At 37.9% G+C, this 10,407-nt stretch overlaps 1 non-coding gene across 1 annotated transcript; it reads left to right on the top strand.

Moving 5' to 3' along the window:
• Nucleotides 1-3,962: 3,962 nt before the first annotated feature.
• On the top strand, nt 3,963-4,095 carry LOC125997782 (small nucleolar RNA SNORA51). Its single transcript, XR_007491801.1, has one exon. It is a non-coding gene; the product is annotated as a small nucleolar RNA SNORA51 (small nucleolar RNA).
• The last annotated feature ends 6,312 nt before the right edge of the window (nt 4,096-10,407 follow it).

Raw genomic sequence — 10,407 nt, 5'->3', positions numbered from 1 at the left:
CTTGCATTTGGCTGACCCAAGACTGATCTGGCATCCCATATGTTCCCCCAAGCCAGAGTTATTTCTGAGTGCATAGCCAGGAGTAACCCCTGAGTGCCACAAGGTGTGCCCCCCCCAAAAAAAAAACAAAAGAAAAGTTATTAATGTATGTATTATATTAAAAATAACAAATAAGAATGCCTTGAATATGCCTAGAAAAAAATGGAAGCATGTGGTTCTACGAAGGGCACCATTTTGAAACAGATTGTGTGACTTATGAAGTGGGTTTTGTGTAAAATGCAAATTCGCATTTTGTGGAAACTGGAAGCTCATTTATCTAAACAATTTCTGTTATGATCTATGACAGCTTTTGAAAATTGCCAGGGTAGCTTTTTTACTTGATCTTTCAACATTATTAGAGGTTATATAAACTGGATTATATGAAGTCTTGCACTGTCAATTAGTCCAATTCTAAATCACCATTCTGCCAAAGATGTGCAGATTTAACAGTACTATAGAGGAAAAAAAGAAGAGCTCCAATTCCCTGCAAATGGATTTCCCTCACTTTGTTTAATTTTTTAAAAAGAGAGAGAGATGGAAGGAAGGAAGGAAGGAAGGAAGGAAAGAAGGAAGGAAGGAAGGAAGGAAGGAAGGAAGGAAGGAAGGAAGGAAGGAAGGAAGGAAGGAAGGAAGGAAGGAAGGAAGGAAGGAAGGAAGGAAAGAAGGAAGGAAGGAAGGAAGGAAGGAAGGAAGGAAGGAAGGAAGGAAGGAAGGAAGGAAGGAAGGAAGGAAGGAAGGAAGGAAGGAAGGAAGGAAGGAAGGAAGGCAGGCAGGCAGGCAGGCAGGAAGGCAGGCAGGCAGGAAGGAAGGAAGGAAAGGAGGGAGGGAGGTGTAATAGAAGGAATGAGAAGGGAAGAAAAACAGAAGGGAGGAAGGAAGAAAAGAAAGAAGAAAAAAGAACTAATATATATATTTTTTTATTTTTTATTATGAGAACAAAGATGCAAAGAAAGAGAACAAGGTAATGTTACAGTGGGAAGACAATCACCCATAAACAGAATTCTCAGAAGGCATCCCTTGCTGACATCTTAATTTTGATAATTCAGCCAAAGAACATTAAGAAAAATAAAACAGAACCCATGCATAATTACTGTGTCCCTCAAATCCCCAAATTGTAGTACATTATAACATTTCTTAGCAGTATACAAAGCAATCTAAAGTCACAACATTTATGTAACTCCTTTAACATTGAAGGCATAGAATTTTTTTACAGTTCCATGTATGTGCATATTAGTTTAAGTTAACCTCAAAAGTTTAACTGTTTTTTATTTTAAAGATTAGAGTCAAAGGAGCACAGCAAAAATGGTGTTAGAATGGCAATTGTTAATTGCATAGGTCCAGCAAAATATGGGGGACATGGAAAAGAAAGCATTTGATAATCTTCAACACCCATTCTTGATAAAAACTCACAGCAAGATGGGAATAAAAGGAACCTTTCTCAATATAGTCAAGGCCATTTATCACAAGCCAATGGCAAATATCATCCTCAATGAAGAGAAACTGAAAGCCTTCCCTCTAAACTCCGGTACAAGACAAAGTTGCCCCCTCTCACCACTCTTATTTAACATAGTACTGGAAGTATTTGCTCTAGCGATTAGGCAAGAAAAAGATATCAAGGGAATCCAGATAGGAAAGGAAGAAGTCAAGCTCTCACTCTTCGCAGATGACATGAAAACTTAGAAAACTTAGAAAACCCTAAAGATTCTATAAAAAAAAAACTTTTAGAAACAATAGATACATACAGCAAAGTAGCAGGCTATAAAATTAACACACAGAAACCAATGGCCTTTTTATATACCAATAATGATAGGGAAGCAATGGATATTAAGAAAACAACCCCATTCAAATTCGTCTCACATAAAATCAAATACCTTGGAGTCTACTTGACTAAGGATGTGAAGGACCTATACAAAGAAAACTATAAAACCCTGCTAAGAAGACATAAGAGAAGACACAAGAAAATGGAAATCCAAATCTTGAATTGGCAGGATTAATATCATTAAAATGACAATACTCCCCAAAGCTTTGTACAGATTTAATGCGATCCCTCTAAAGATACCCATGACATTTTTTAAAGAAGTGGATCAAACACTTCTGAAATTCATTTGGAACAATAAACAACCACGAATAGCCAAAGCAATATTTGGGAAAAGGAATATGGGAGGTATTACTTACCCTAACTTCAAACTGTATTACAAAGCAATAGTTTATTAAAACAGCATGGTATTGGAATAAAGACAGATCAGTGGAACAGTCTTGAGTATTCAGAGAATGTTCCCCAGATATACTGTCACCTAATTTTTGATAAAGGTGCAAAAAATCCTAAATGGAACAGGGAAGGCCTCTTCAATAAGTGGTGTTGGCACAACTGACTAGCCACTTGTAAAAAAGCAAATTTAGACCTCCAATTAACATCATGTACAAATGTAAAATCCAAATGGATTAAAGACCTAGATATCAGACCTGAAACCATAAATATATATAGAACAACATGTAGGTCAAACACTCAATGACATTGAGATTAAAGGTATCTTTAAATAGGAAACAGTACTCTCCAAACAAGTGAAAGCAGAAATAAATAAATGGGACTATATTAAGCTGAGAAGCTTCTGCACCTCAAATGAAATAGTGCACAGAATACAGAGACACCACTGAGTGGGAGAAACTATTCACCCAATACCCTTCAGATAAGGGGTTAATATCCAAAATATAAAAGCACTGACAGAACTTTACAAGAAAAAAAATCTAACCCCTTCAAAAAATGGGGAGAAGAAATTAACAGACACTTTGACAAAAAAATACAAATGGGCCCGGTGAGGTGGCGCTAGAGGCAAGGTGGTGCTAGAGTCAAGGTGTCTGCCTTGCAAGCTCTAGCCAAGGAAGGACCGCGGTTCAATCCCCTGGCGTCCCATATGGTCCCCAAGCCAGGGGCAATTTCTGAGTGCTTAGCCAGGAGTAACTCCTGAGCATCAAAAGGTGTGGCCCGAAAAACCAAAAAAAAAAAAAATAAAAAATAAAAAAAAAAGAAGAAGAAATATAAATGGCTTAAAGGTACATGAAAAAATGTTCCACATTACTAATCATCAGGGAGATGCAAATCAAAACAACTATGAGGTACCACCTCACGCCACAGAAATTGGCACACATCAGGAGGAATGAGAACAAGCAGTGCTGGTGGGAATGTGGAGAAAAAGGAACTCTTATTCACTGCTGGTGGGAATGCCGTCTGGTCCAACCTTTGTGGAAAGCAATATGGAGATTTCCCAAAAGCTGGAAATTGAGCTCCCATGTGACCCAGCTATATCACTCCTAGGGATATATCCTAGGAACACAAAAATACAATACAAAAATCCCTTTCTCACACCTATATTCATAGCAACGTTATTTACAATAGCCACACTCTGGAAACAGCCTAGATGCCCCTCAATAGATGAATGGTTAAAGAAACTATGGTACATATACACAATGGAATATTATGCAGCCATCAGAAGAGATGAAGTCATGAAATTTTCCTATACATGGATGTATATGGAATCTATTATGTTGAGTGAAATAAGTCAAAGGGAGAGAGATAAACACAGAATGGTCTCCCTCATCTATGGGTTTTGAGAAAAATGAAAAACATGTGTGTAATGATTCTCAGAGACAAAATAGAGGAGGACTGGAGGGTCCAGCTCCCGACATGAAGCTCACCACAGGGACTGTTTAGTGCAGTCACAGAAATAATCACACTGAGAACTATCATAACAAAATGTGACTGAATGAGGGAATTAGAAAGCCTGTCTAAAGTACAGGCCAGTGTGGGGTGGGGAGGAAGGAGACTTGGGATATTGGTCATGGGAATGTTGCACTGGTGAAGAATTTTTTATATATAATATATATTTATATATAATATATATATTAAAAATCAAAAGAAAAGAAAAGGCCTCCCAATTCTTACCACAGGCTGTGTTCTTTACACTGACTTTATAGAAAGAGGAGGTACAGTAAATGCACCCCATATACACCTCAACACAGGCCCTTTGCCTGGTCTATATTGTGAATTGGGGGACAAAAAAAAGATTAGAGTCAAAGGAGCACAGCAAAATTGGTGTTAGAATGGCAATTGTTGTTTTCATAGGTCCAGAAAAATATGGGGGACATGGAAAGGAAAGCCTTGGCCTAAATACAAGGAGACCCTACCCCTGAAGTTTCCTGGCATAAGACCAACTCTAGGCTCCAGGCATACTAGGTTGACCAACCCAAGTCATTGTCTGTAGTGCCAATACATAACCTGGAAGCAATCTTCTACCAGGGAAGACTCTACCACTGCTCTGACATCGACCTACTCAAAAGAGACTTCCAGTAGACTTAATAATAATGACCTGCTTTCGGGACAGGGCTCCTGCATAGTCCTCTAATTATGAGGTGAAACTAGAGGACTCTCCACATCATCCTGACTTCCAAGTAGGATATGCAGATTCCAGGATCTTTAACTACAGAAACCTGACACCAACAACATCCACTGTGTGAAAAATAAAAGTGTATTGGTACTACAACAATGATTTGGGTTGGAAAACGTAGTATGCCTGGAGCCTAGAGTTGGTCTTATGTAGAGTTGGTCTTACGCTCTTTTCGAAATTGAGTCTATTTCTTATTTTCATTTTAAGAAAAAAACATATAGTTATTGGAAGTTTACAAATTCCATTTTCTATAAAAATTGAATGCCTAAATGGTATTCTAATTTTGTAATCTAAAATGTGACTCTTTTGAACCTAACATGTAAAAGATTTATTTTTAGTTAATAGATCTACCACAGGGCACTAATTGTTTAGATGGAAATGGAAAACAATTTAACTTTTATTTATTTGTGGAATATTAAGTGTAATTTGTTTGACTTACATTTTCCTTCAAGCATTTCAGAGTACTATTGGGACAACACTTTCCATAAGTTTCCATAAGTAAAAGCAACAACCACCTTCATTTAAAACTCTTTGTAGATAATGAAGTAAATGTTCACCTTTCCCTTTCTAATTTCAAAAGAAAATCTCCAAGGAAGGATGAGAAAAGGAAGTTTTTATATCAAGTAAATATCACTTATCTCCTCAATATTCTTGTTAAGATAAAACAAAAAGAAAGCTCATAATGGGGCCGGCGCGGTGGTGCTAGAGGTAAGGTGTCTGCCTTGTCGGCGCTAACCTAGGACAGACCACGGTTCAATCCCCTGGCATCCCATATGGTCCCCCAAGCCAGGAGCCACTTCTGAGCACATAGCCAGGAGGAACCCCTGAGCGTCACCAGGTGTGGCCCAAAAAACAAAAAAAAAAAAAAAAAAAAAGAAAAAGAAAGCTCAAGAGTCCAAGATGAACTGAAGTAGAAGTAATCCAGTTACTAGGAGCTTTGACTGATCTAGCAGCTTTATAACCTAAATAGCCTCATTTCAGGCTCTAAACATTTTACACACCAGAATTGATTCAATCTCTGGAGCTTGACCTGTGGCACCACTTCACAGTCAGCCTCTTACTTTTTGTCAATCTCTCTGTCCTTGTCCCTAATGCAAAGGAAATTATCCATTCTGCCTCAGAACTGAGAACTAAATTGAATCGAACACCACAATGACAAGTACAGTCTTTGCATTGCTAGCCCTTTCCTGTGCCATAGCTCCTTTAGTGCTATTTTCACTCTGGACTCCTTTCAATCCATTTTGCCAATTAGAGCCAGGATGAATATTGCAGAGCATACATGCAAAAGTATCATTCCCATGTATAAACACTAGGATGCTGCTTCCCTATTGCCAGAAAACAGTGTGCCTGTTTCCTAATGTGGCAGACCCGGCTTTTCAAAATCAAACTTTGCCTCCCCCCCACCCCCTCTAGATTACTCTCTCCTCCTTCTCCTTCCTGCTCCTACTTCCTGTGTCTGCTCAGAACTTTCAGCCACAAAGAGCCGTTTGATAATCCTGAAGACTTCCTTCCTTCCACTGACTTGCATTTTTCATTTACTTCCCCTCCCTGGATCTTTTCAGTTAGATCCTAAAAAGGTTCCAACAAATAAATAAAAACAGCTCCCTTTGCCTTAACAATGCTTGGAGAAAGAAGTCAAGACTCTGCTCCAGAGAGGTTCCAAGAGGAGCAGGTGCCAATTTGCTTACCAAAGAGAGGATCCATTATGAGCTCATCAGTCCTGCTGTTTTGCACTTTCCCGCTGTGGCCTATTTACTCACACAGTTAATGTAGTCCTAATCTAAGCACTCCCAAAGTCAGCTTGGCTAGCTTACAATACATCTTAAAATGCATCTGCAGCACACATTGAACTAACACTTAAAAAAATATTGGGGAATGATAAACATATGATTCTGCTTAAGGAGTTACGTGACTGCAATTAGTGTTGAAGATATTTTCCTACTCGCCCTGTCCCTTGTAAAAGTGTTCCTGCGCAAATAGCCCCCTATACATCGATTTGTACTCCTAGTACCCTACCAAACTTCTAGCTCATCTAGGCGCTCAGACAGCAGCTATTTCCCAATTAGCTATTAGTATCAGAGGAACTGAGGCTGGCAATTTCTCTTGGGAATCTTATGGGTTTGGAGATAGCGTGAATGCTTTGTAAGATCCATAAAGACCTACAACTTGGACAAGCTCAGCCACCTTTTTCTTTTCAATATCTTTATTTATACAATTTGATTACGAACATGAGTGTCGTCGGATTTCAGTCATATAAAGAACACCTTCCCTCACCAGTGCCACATTCTTATCACCAGTGTCCCAAATCTCCCGCCTCCCTCCCCGCCCCTGCCTGTATTTGAGACAGGCTTTCTACTTCCCACATTTGCTCACATTGTTATGTTAGTTGTGAGTGTAGTTATTTCTCTAACTGCATTCACCACTCCTTGTGGTGAGCTTCATATCATGAGCTGGACGGACCTTCCAGCCCTCATCTCTATTGTCTCTGAGAATTATTACAAAAATGTCTTTTATTTTTCTTGAAACCAATAGATGAGTGAGACTATTCTATGTTTATCTCTCTCCCTCTGACTTAGTTTACTCAGCATAATGGATTCCATGTACATCCACGTTCTGTTTGGTCATTAAGCGAATTGGTCATTAAGTGGAGAACCGCATGTACTGTATACAGTAGTACAGTATATGCATAGTACTTGACAATACAGTATTCTGAATAAGTAAAATAACGAGAAAAATCAAACTGAAAACTTCCACTTGTTTTCATTTGCTTAGGTTGTGTAATTTACATACAGTAGTGCAGTGTATTACCGAACATATAGTTAGTAAAGTAGGTACATTAAAGCACCAAAAACCACAGTATTGACTGTAGAGTGTACAAGATGGAAAAAGAATATTTAAAATAAAATAAAATAACGGTGAAGAGATGGTCGTAAGTGCGAGCGGTAGCTAAACAGGTAGGTCGTTAAGTGAGGAGTATATGTATAAGAAAATGTCATGATTTCATCTCTCCTGATGGCTGCATAATATTTTACTGTGTATATGTACCACAGTTTCTTTAGGCATTCATTTGTTGAAGGACATCTTGGCTGTTTCCAGAGTCTGGCTATTGGAAATAGTGTGGCAATGGATATAGGTGTTCTTTATAGGGATTTTTGTATTGTATTTTTGTGTTTCTAGGTATATCCCTAGGAGTGGTATAACTGGGTCAAATGGGAGCTCAATTTCCAATTTTGTTGAGGATTCTCCATAATGTTTTCCATAAAGGCTGGACTAGACAGCATTCCCACCAGCAGTGAACGAGAGTTCAGTTCTCTCCACATCCCCTCCATCACTGATTGTTTTTGTTCTTTGTGATATGTGCCAGTCTCTATGGTGTGAAATGAAACCTCATTATTGTTTTGATTTGCATCTCCTTGATGATTAGTGATGTGAAACATTTTTTTCATGTGTCTTTGGCCATTTGTATTTTTTCTTTGAGAAATTGTTCATTTCTTCTCCCCATTTTTTGATGGGATTAGATTTTCTTTTCTTGTAAAGTTCTGTCAGTGCCTTGTATATTTCGGATATTAAGCCCTTATCTGATGGGTATTGGGTAAATAATTTCTCCCATTCAGTGGTTGGCTCTTGTATCTTAGGCATTATTTCCTTTGAGATGCAAAAGCTTCTCAGCTTAATATTTCCCATCTGTTAATCTCTGCTTCCGATTGTTTGGAGAGTTCAACCACCTTTTTTTTAATATAGTCCCTGAAAAATATAAAAACACAAGAGAAAATATCAAGCAAGAAATCAAATGTCACTTTACAACAATTAAGTTTTACACCCCACAATGACACAGTGACAATAAGACTGCAGTGGTACCTTTTAGTGTCAGCTGTGCTGGTGAAGATATGACTCAAACTATATAGAACACAAAATTCTAAGAAGCTTTTACCTGTCCTTCAAGTCCAAACACACAATTTTCTGGATATCCTTATACCAAAAAAAAAAAAAACAAAAAAACCCCACAAACCCTTAAGAGATGAAAACTCTTTTCCAGGACTTCATAATTATTATTTGCAATCTCTTTTCAGCAAAAAGAAGAGCACTTAGTTATAGGACCCATATAAAATACAACTTTCAATTTAAGAAACTTGCCTCTCAAGGTCAAAGTGATGGTAAGGAGCTCAGGTTCAGACATTGCATTCAGTTGACTCCAAATCTATCTGCAGTACCACATGGTATTCCTAAGCATTACTAAAAGTCCTGAATATAGGACTTTACCCAACATAACCAGGGTGGCTTGGGTTATTTCACGTCACAGAGCTCAAGAAAGACTACATCCTCAGGCCTTTTTTTCTTTTTTATAACTACTGACTTGATTAGTTAAGAATGATAGAAAAGCATCCAGCACCTATTAAGATCAAAATAAATAGGATAAATTTTAGCTGGAGATCATTTAAGGACTAGGCTGCTTGCCTAGCTTGCCTTTCTAGATGCAATCTTGAAGGTGTCCAGTACTGATAGGGCATCACAGCTATGCCTGAAACTGGCACTGGCACCAAAAGACCTCAGCCTTGGGCCACTACACTCCACCACCAGCATCCTTACTGAAAATTATTAGAAGGACTCTCTGGCTTCCTAAGCACTACTTGGGAACTCTTCCCAAAATTAAAAAATAATTTTTTAATATCAAAAATTAAACTAGACTCTATTGTTTTTCAAATATGGTTTTGAAGACAAACTTTAGTGTACAGAAACTTCCTGAGGGTCTGAAATACTTATAACTGCTTAATATATTGTATGCATAGATCATGGAAATACATTACCATTAATATTTATGCAGAAATAATTATCTATCAATATTCATATTATAAACAATGTTTTCCCCTACCTTAAAACACTACAAAGTGTTTCTCTTATTCTCTTACTACTTGTCGAGAGCAGTATATTTATTTTTATGCATAATTTTACTAATTCTTTTTTTTTTTTTTTTTTGGTTTTTGGGTCACATCCGGCAGCACTCAGGGGCCATTCCTGGCTCCATGTTCAGAAATCGCTCCTGGCAGGCTCGGGGGACCATATGGGAAGTCGGGATTCGAACCAATCTCTCTAGCCCCACTAATTTCTTTTTTTTTTTTTTTTGGTTTTTGGTTTTTGGGTCACACCCAATGACGCTCAGGGGTTACTCCTGGCTATGCGCTCAGAAGTCGCTCCTGGCTTGGGGGACCATATGGGATGCCGGGGGATCTAACCGCGGTCCGTCCTAGGCTAGCGCAGGCAAGGCAGGCACCTTACCTTTAGCACCACCGCCCGGCCCCTAATTTCTTTTTTTTTTTTAATAATATCTTTATTTGAGCACCACAATTACAAACATGTTTGTAGATGTGTTTCAGTTATAGAGAGTACACCCCCTTCTATTCTATTCTATTTTTAGAATAGAGCAAGAGTAACATGGTTGGGCCACACCAATGTAGAAATGCTGTTTCACTCACATGACTGTTTTGTTTTTTTAACACAGTTAAGACAAAGAAAGAGAATCAAGATAAAATTAAAATAGTTCTCATCTCACTAGTTTATGAGCCTGGATGGTACGGCCAAATCTTCTTACTCTTATTCTTTCCGATTTGCTTCTAAAAAGACTTCTGTTTCAAAACTTTCAAATTGAAGCACTGAAACCTTACCAAAAGCAAAAGGCACAGATATGAAAAATTACCCAATCTGCATCCCAGAGAATTCTAGTAGAATAAAAATAAACAATAATCAAAAGAAAATGAGAAGTTTCTTTTAGAATATAACTGGAAAGCAATTTTTTACTTCAAAATTTCAAACATTAAATAACTTTTATAGTAAAAAATAGACCTTCAAATCACTACTTTCAATAAAGTATGATATAACCTTGGCCAATTGGACCAAAATACATGAGTAGTTAGGAGCCACAGTGGTAGCA

Source organism: Suncus etruscus, chromosome 19, assembly GCF_024139225.1.
Source record: "Suncus etruscus isolate mSunEtr1 chromosome 19, mSunEtr1.pri.cur, whole genome shotgun sequence".
NCBI lineage: Eukaryota > Metazoa > Chordata > Mammalia > Eulipotyphla > Soricidae > Suncus > Suncus etruscus.
Note: the sequence above shows the minus strand (reverse complement) of the source record. Positions and strands in the feature narration are given on the sequence as shown.